General features: G+C 41.9%; 1 pseudogene; it reads right to left on the bottom strand.

Moving 5' to 3' along the window:
* Positions 1 to 4,391: 4,391 nt before the first annotated feature.
* Positions 4,392 to 4,568, bottom strand: LOC140283425 (U2 spliceosomal RNA; annotated as a pseudogene).
* Positions 4,569 to 8,537: the final 3,969 nt, after the last annotated feature.

Here is an 8,537-nt window from a genome sequence, read left to right on the forward strand (position 1 = left end):
TTTTCTTCCCCGGTTTTTACAAATTATCGTTGGACATTCAGACCTTCTTGCAGCCGAAAACCTCCGCTCCCTCTTTTGATCATACATTGTCGGGCATTCGCACCTTTTCTTAACCACTTTTTACAAAACATGGTTGGACTTTCACACTTTCTTGTAGCCGAACACATCCCTTCCCGCTATTGATTGTGTACAGTCGCGTATTTTAACCTTTTCTTACCCACTTTTTACCAACTACGGTCGGACATTCATACCTTCTTATGGCGGAACACCTCCGCTCCCTCTTTTGATGGTGTATGTTCGGGCATTCGAACCTTTTCTTACCCGCTTTTTACAAACTATGCTCGGACATTCTAACCTTCTTGTAGCAGAACACATCCAGTCCTGCTTTTGATGATGTATGGTTGGGCATTCGCACCTTTTTTTTTTACCCATTTTTAAGGAATTATGGGTGGACATTCACACCTTCTTGCAGCTGAACACCTCCTCTCCCACTTATGATCATGTGCGGTTGGATATTCGAACATTTTTTTTCATGTTTTCTAGCAATTATTGATGGACATTCAGACCTTCTTGCAGCTGAACACCTTCGCTCCCGCTTTTGATGGTGTATAGTCGGGCTTCCGAGCCTTTTCTTCCCCGGTTTTTACAAATTATGGTTGGACATTTAGACCTTCTTGCAGCCGAAAACCTCCGTTCCCTCTTTTGATCATACATTGTCCGGCATTCGCACCTTTTCTTACCCGCTTTTTACAAACCATGGTCGGACTTTCACACCTTTTAGTAGCCAAACAACTCCGCTCCCGCTATTGATTGTGTACAGTCGGGTATTTTAACCTTTTCTTACCCGCTTTTTACCAATTATGGTGGGACATTCACACCTTCTTACAGCGGAACACCTCCGCTCCCTGTTTTGATCATTTATGGTCTGGCAATACTACCTTTTCTTACCCGTTTTTGAGTTATTATGGCTGGACATTCACAGCTTCTTGCAGCCGAACACCTCTTCTCCCGCTTTTGATGATGAATGGTCCGGCATTCTTACCTTTTCTAACACATTTTTCAGCAATTATTGTCGGTCATTCACACCTTTCTCATCAGCTTTTTACAAATTATGATCTGACATTCACACCTACTTGCAGCCGAACACCTCGGCTTCCGCTTTTGATGGTGTATATTTTGGCATTCGAACCTTTTCTTACCCGCTTTTTACAAACCATGGTCGGACTTTCATACCTTCTTTTAGCCGAACAACTCCGCTCCCGCTATTGATTGTGTAGAGTTGGGTATTTTAGCCTTTTCTTACCCGCTTTTTACCAACTATGGTTGGACATTCACACCTTCTTACAGCGGAACACCTCCGCTCCCTCTTTTGATGGTGTATGTTCTGGCATTCGAACCTTTTCTTACCCACTTTTTACAAACTATGCTCGGACATTCACACCTTCTTGCAGTGAAACACCTCCGCTCCCTCTTTTGATTGTGTATGTTCGGGCATTCGAACCTTTTCTTACCCGCCTTTTACAAACTATGGTCGGACATTCAAACCTTCTTGTGGCCGAACACATCCACTTCTGCTTGTGATGATGTATAGTTGGGCATTCACACCTTTTCTTACCCATTTTTCAGTAGTTATTGGTGGACATTCAGACCTTCTTGCAGCTGAACACCTCCGCTCCCGCTTTTGATGGTGTATAGTCGGGCTTTCGAGCCTTTTCTTCAACGGTGTTTACAAATTATGGTTGGAAATTCAGACCTTGCAGCCGAACAACTCCGCTCCCTCTTTTGATCATACATTGTCGGGCATTCGCACCTTGTCTTACCCGCTTTTTACAAACCATGGTCGGACTTTCACACCTTCTTGTAGCCGAACAACTCCGCTCCCGCTATTGATTGTGTACAGTCCGGTTTTTTAACCTTTTCTTACCCGCTTTTTACCAACTATGGTCGGACATTCGCAGCATCTTACAGCGGAACACCTCCGCTCCCTCTTTTGATGGTGTATGTTCGGGCATTCGAACTTTTTCTTACCCGCTGTTTACAAACTATGGTTGGACATTCAAACCTTCTTGTAGCAGAACACATCCACTTCTTCTTTTGATGATGTATGGTTGGGCCTTCGCACCTTTTCTTACCCATTTTTCAGGAATTATGGGTGGATATTCACACCTACTTGCAGTCGAACAGCTCTGCTCCCACTTTTGATTATGTTTGGTTGGATATTCGAACCTTTTCTTAACTGCTTTTTACAAACTTTGGTCGGACGTTCACACGCAGCCGAACACCTCCGCTTCCGCTTTTGATGGTATATATTCGGGCATTCGAACCTTTTCTTACCCACTTTTTACCAACTATGGTCGGACATTCACACCGTCTTTCAAGTGTAACACCTCCGCTCCCTCTTTTGATGGTGTATGTTCGGGCATTCGCACCTTTTCTTACCCGCTTTTTACAAACTATGGTCGTACATTCAAACCTTCTTGTAGCCGAAAACCTCCACTCCCTATTTTGATCATACTTTGTCGGGCATTCGCACCTTTTCTTACCCGCTTTTTACAAACTATGCTCGGACATTCAAACCTTCTTGTAGCCAAACACATCCACTCCTGCTTTTTTTGATGTATGGTTGGGCATTCGAACCTACTTGTTGCCCGCTTTTCATTAATTATGGGTGGACATTCACACCTTGTCACAGCCAAACACCTCCGCTCCCTGTTTTGATCATGTATGGTTGGACATTCGCACCTTTTCTCACCCGCTTTTTGCAAACTATGGTCGGCCAATCACTGCTTCCTCTCCACCATACTTGTATGGTGGGATATTCACACCCACTTGCATCCGAAGATCTCCGCCCCCACTTTTGTTGATATTTAGTCGGTCATTCACACCTTACCCGTTTTCTTGCCGCCAAACACCTCTGATCTCGCTTTTGATGATGTAAGATTGGGCATTCAGACCTTGCTTTTCCTGCTTTTCACCAACTATAGATGGACATTCACACCTTCTTGCAGCCGAACACTTCCGCTCCACCTTTTAGGTTTCTATCACACCTTTTTTTTCACCGCATTTTATAGATTATGGTTGGAAATTCTCAACCACTCATCCGAAGACCTCTCCTCCCGCTTTTGTTAATATATTTGAACTTTAGTCAGACATTCACACCTACTTGTAGCCGAACACCACCTCTCTAGCTTTTGATGAGGTATGGTCCGGGATTCTTACCGTTTCTAACACATTTTTCAGCAATTATGGTAGGATATTCACACCTTCTTGCAGCTGAACACCTCCTCTCCCACTTATGATCATGTGCGGATTGATTTTCGAAAATTTTCTTTCATGTTTTCTAGCAATTAATTATGGACATTTAGACCTTCTTGCAGCTGAACACCTCCGCTCCCGCTTTTGATCATACATTGTCAGGCATTCGCACCTTGTCTTACCCGCTTTTTACAAACTTTAGTCGAACATTCACACCTTTTTGCAGCCGAACACAGTTTTGTGCAGCCGAATTTGGGCATTCGCACCTTTTCATACCCACTTTTTACCAACTATGGTCGGACATTCACACCGTCTTACAGCGGAACACCTCCGCTCCCTCTTTTGATGGTGTATGTTCGGGCATTCGAACCTTTTCTTACCCGTTTTTTACAAATTATGCTCGGACATTCAAACCTTCTTGTAGCCGAACACATCCACTCCTGCTTTTGATGATGTATGGTATGGCATTCGAACCTACTTGTTGCCCGCTTTTCATTAATTATGGGTGGACATTCACACCTTGTCGCAGCCAAACACCTCCGCTCCCTGTTTCGATCATGTATGGTTGGACATTCGCACCTTTTCTCACCCGCTTTTTGCAAACTATGGTCGGCCATTCACAGCTTCCTCTCCACCATACTTGTATGGTGGGATATTCACAACCACTTGCATCCGAAGACCTCCGCCCCCACTTTTGTTGATATTTAGTCGGTCATTCGCACCTTACCCGCTTTTGGCAAACTATGGCCTTCTTGCAGCCAAAAACCTCTGATCTCGCTTTTGATGATGTAAGGTTGGGCATTCAGACCTTGCTTCACCTGCTTTTCACCAAATATAGTCGGACATTCACACCTTCTTGCAGCCGAACACTTCCGCTCCACCTTTTAGTTTTCTATGGGGCATTCACACCTTTATTTTCACCGCATTTTATAAAAACACCACAGGAACACCGTATTGAGGCTTTGTTCTGACCGCTCATTCGGTGTCGCGTTTCTTTCAAGCATTTCTCCTGGTTAGCCCGCACTCGGCTCGCTCCCAGAGCCGTGTTAAAGTCTACTTCGCATTCACTCTCTTTTCTCAGCAGACTAAAAGAAACTTCCATCCTGCACCGCTGTTAGCTTTTTCACAAGAGCAGAGGAGAGCGCACCGTTCCCAGCGGCACTGCAGTACCGGGTCGATGCTTGGAGTGAACGGAGCAAGCTCCTTTTTCAACTCCTATTGATAAAAATCCATTTAATATGTAGTCCTTGCATAGACATATCACATATTAAACTGATAAGTACAGATGGATTATGTGCAATTAGTAAAGAGAGTAGAGGACGATCTCTCTCGTTGGAAGTCCTTACCTATATCACTTATGGGGAGAGTTACAACCATTAAAATGATGATACTACCAAAAGTTAACTATTTGTTCTCAATGATCCCCATAAAACCATCTGCTACTTGGTTTAAGTCACTAGATTCATGCATCTCCAAATTTCTGTGGAAAAACAAACCACCACGTATTAGTTTAAAAACCCTACAGAAGACCAAGGACAGTGGTGGATTAGATTTACCTCATTTTCAGCACTATTCCTTAGCCAATAGGTTACAATATATATCAAAATGGTTTAAACCTTGTTGTTGTCACAGTTCCCAGAGACGTTGTAATCGTTGAGGATTCTATATTCACCCCCTCATTAGAGGCACGTGTTGCAGATTGATGACACTGAATCTTCTTCTCTGTTCATTGCTGGCATCATTCCCAGCATCGTAAGTGTTCGTGGCATTGTTAGCCTCTTCTTCTGGATCTTGATATCGAGCATCCTTTTGTATTTCTGGTTTGTAAGTCCTCTCTCTTCGTTCACCGGAGTCTTCGTCTCTTTGTCCTTGAGTTTGGTGATTTTTTCTTCTTTTGATGCCTTGACACAGTGTGACAGGTGATACCACATGGGAGATCCTTTAACTTGGACTGCTGTCCCTGTGCTGCGAAATGGCTGTGCTGCTCAAATGGTCTCTCCTTCATCATATACACAGTTATTTATACATCACCTTCCACCATGAAGCGTTGTCCCTTTTTGTTTCTCTCTTTGTTCTTAAAATGCTGTTATAAATGTCTAAACCAATCCATTAAACTAGATCATTTTGGCAGTAAAGCGATCTACAATGTGCTTGGTCGCAAAGCTGCTCATCTGTGGTAAACAGCTCTTCAGAAAGGCATTCTTCAATTGATTTCACTAATTTTATGTAATAATTTTGTGATTTCCTACAAAACTACACTTCTTCTCCCATCTGTCTGAGTATTTAATATTGTCTGGGTCCCGTTAAAACATGTATTTTTCCCATCTAATTCCTTGTTTGCTTTAAAACAAGTATTCCCCATTTTCTATCCCTTCAGTAGCCAACCAGTTTGTATGGAGTACACTGGAGCAACTTGACTGATCAGTAAAACACTGCTTTTGTTGTCACCGCAAGGCTTCCCCCGTCGGTTGTTTCACTGAGACACTACTGAGTAACTACAACTCAACACAGTTTATACACATAACATTCATATACATACTAACAAACAAACAAACAATAATTTATCGCAATTTTCTCATCTCTGTTTGAACGTACACCCAGGTAAATATTCCTGTAGTCTTCTCATACCGACTATGGACCCATTCATTGTTTAACTTCACTGTTTTGCAAATCCTAATTGAATATTACACATTGACATTGAACTTTACTGGATAAGCAGGTCTTCATTGCATTCAGCAGCCTATATGTGAGCATTTATGTGTAAGCTGTTCTTCTTTGCATTTATCAGCAGCAAGCAATTCTTCACTGCACATGCATATGTAAATAGTAAAACAATTCCAATGTGTTAGCGAAACCTTCTATATCACAGTGGTTTCTAAGGTCTATTTTAAGTTCTTTGCCATCAGTGAGATGACATTGTTTACAAAGTGTGTCAAATTATCACTGAAGATCTTTTCAGGAATTTCAAATCTAGAAATGAGTTATTTTACGCGTGATTTTGCTACTGAGAGTGCATCTGCTTGTGCACATGGAAATATTTCAGACCATTTGGTAAAAACCTCTGTTGTCACTGAGCAGAATCATTTCCCTTAACATTAATTTAGTTCAATGAAATCTACAAAATAATGAAATAATGAAATCCAAACAAATATGTTGAAAAAGATACACTGGCTTAGGGAATTATCTTCGTTTTGGTCTTAGATTGCCCTGTGGAATGTATTTTGCACATATTTGACCTGCTAGACAAAACTTTATTCATTTATTTATTCTAAAAAAATGTTTTTAATAATTAGTAAAACCATATGCTGTAAAAACCTGGTTCATTATTGCTTCCATCCCTCCTGTTGAGACATGACATGGTCCGTGGCTCAATACTGCTGCATATTTAAACAAATTCTTTGGCAGTATGGTTTTCCTTCCGGTCATTCATACGAGTCTATTGTAGATGGCAATTGAATAACATCTAATAATGCTAAAATATTTGTAGTTTATACATTTAGCTGTGGATGTCAACATACCTGTTTTTCCAATGCTGTGTTAACACATGTACAGTTGAGAAGGCATACTGACTGTCAGTGTAAACGTTAACAACCTTTTTGTTATTTAATTTACAAGCTTCAGTTAAAGCTACCAATTCGACTGCTTGAACAGAGTAATTTTTTGGTAGTGGTTGTTTTAAGAAAACTTCAGTTTCTGTTACTACTGCAAATCCTGTAGCATTTGTGCCATCAGGGTTTTTTTCCTTGATCTGTTGAATAAATATAGTTATTTCTGCATTTTCATAACGTATATCAGTTAAGTCTGGCCTGGGTAAAACACTGATGGTTATTTCTGGCTTTCCATCTGTGGGGTAGGTAGCAGTGTGGATGGATTAAGTGTAGCACATCTCTCGACAACAAGGTGTGGCTGTGAAAGAAGAACTGTTATGTAGGAGAGATGTCTGGTAAAGATATTTTGTTAAGTAACCATATCACAGCCACTGCATGAGGTACCTTAAGTGTTAATGGGTGAAATAACACCATTATTGTTGATGCCTGCACTGCCAATGGCTTCTGGCCATTGATTCAAAAGTACGATCTCGTCCCTTTTTCCCCCTTTCAGTGGACACTGGCCCCTAATTACCGCAATTCAGCAGGGGGTCTTTCATTACTTACAGCCGAACACCTCCGCTCCCGCATTTCATGGTGTATAGTCGGGCATTCTCACCATTTCTCATCAGGTTTTTGCAAATTATGATGACATTCACACCTGCTTTTGATGTTGTATGGTTGGGCATTCGCACCTTTTTTTACCCATTTTTCAGGAATTATGGGTGGACATTCACACCATCTTACAGCTGAACACCTCCTCTCCCGCATATGATCATGTGCGGTTTTTTTATTCGAAAAATTTTCTTTCATGTTTTCTAGCAATTATTGATGGACATTGAGACCTTCTTGCAGCTGAACACCTCTGCTCCCGCTTTTGATGGTGTATAGTTGGGCTTTCGAGCCTTTTCTTCCCCGGTTTTTACAAATTATCGTTGGACATTCAGACCTTCTTGCAGCCGAAAACCTCCGCTCCCTCTTTTGATCATACATTGTCGGGCATTCGCACCTTTTCTTAACCACTTTTTACAAAACATGGTTGGACTTTCAAACTTTCTTGTAGCCGAACACATCCCTTCCCGCTATTGATTGTGTACAGTCGGGTATTTTAACCTTTTCTTACCCGCTTTTTACCAACTACGGTCGGACATTCACACCTTCTTATGGCGGAACACCTCCGCTCCCTCTTTTGATGGTGTAGGTTCGGGCATTCGAACCTTTTCTTACCCGCTTTTTACAAACTATGCTCGGACATTCAAACCTTCTTGTAGCCGAACACATCCAGTCCTGCTTTTGATGATGTATGGTTGGGCATTCGCACCTTTTTTTTTACCCATTTTTAAGGAATTATGGGTGGACATTCACACCTTCTTGCAGCTGAACACCTCCTCTCCCACTTATGATCATGTGCGGTTGGATATTCGAACATTTTTTTTCATGTTTTCTAGCAATTATTGATGGACATTCAGACCTTCTTGCAGCTGAACACCTCCGCTCCCGCTTTTGATGGTGTATAGTCGGGCTTCCGAGCCTTTTCTTCCCCGGTTTTTACAAATTATGGTTGGACATTTAGACCTTCTTGCAGCCGAAAACCTCCGTTCCCTCTTTTGATCATACATTGTCCGGCATTCGCACCTTTTCTTACCCGCTTTTTACAAACCATGGTCGGACTTTCACACCTTTTAGTAGCCAAAC

Source organism: Leuresthes tenuis, unplaced genomic scaffold (assembly GCF_036924035.1).
Source record: "Leuresthes tenuis unplaced genomic scaffold, fLeuTen1.0.hap1 SCAF_23, whole genome shotgun sequence".
Classification (NCBI taxonomy): Eukaryota; Metazoa; Chordata; class Actinopteri; order Atheriniformes; family Atherinopsidae; genus Leuresthes; species Leuresthes tenuis.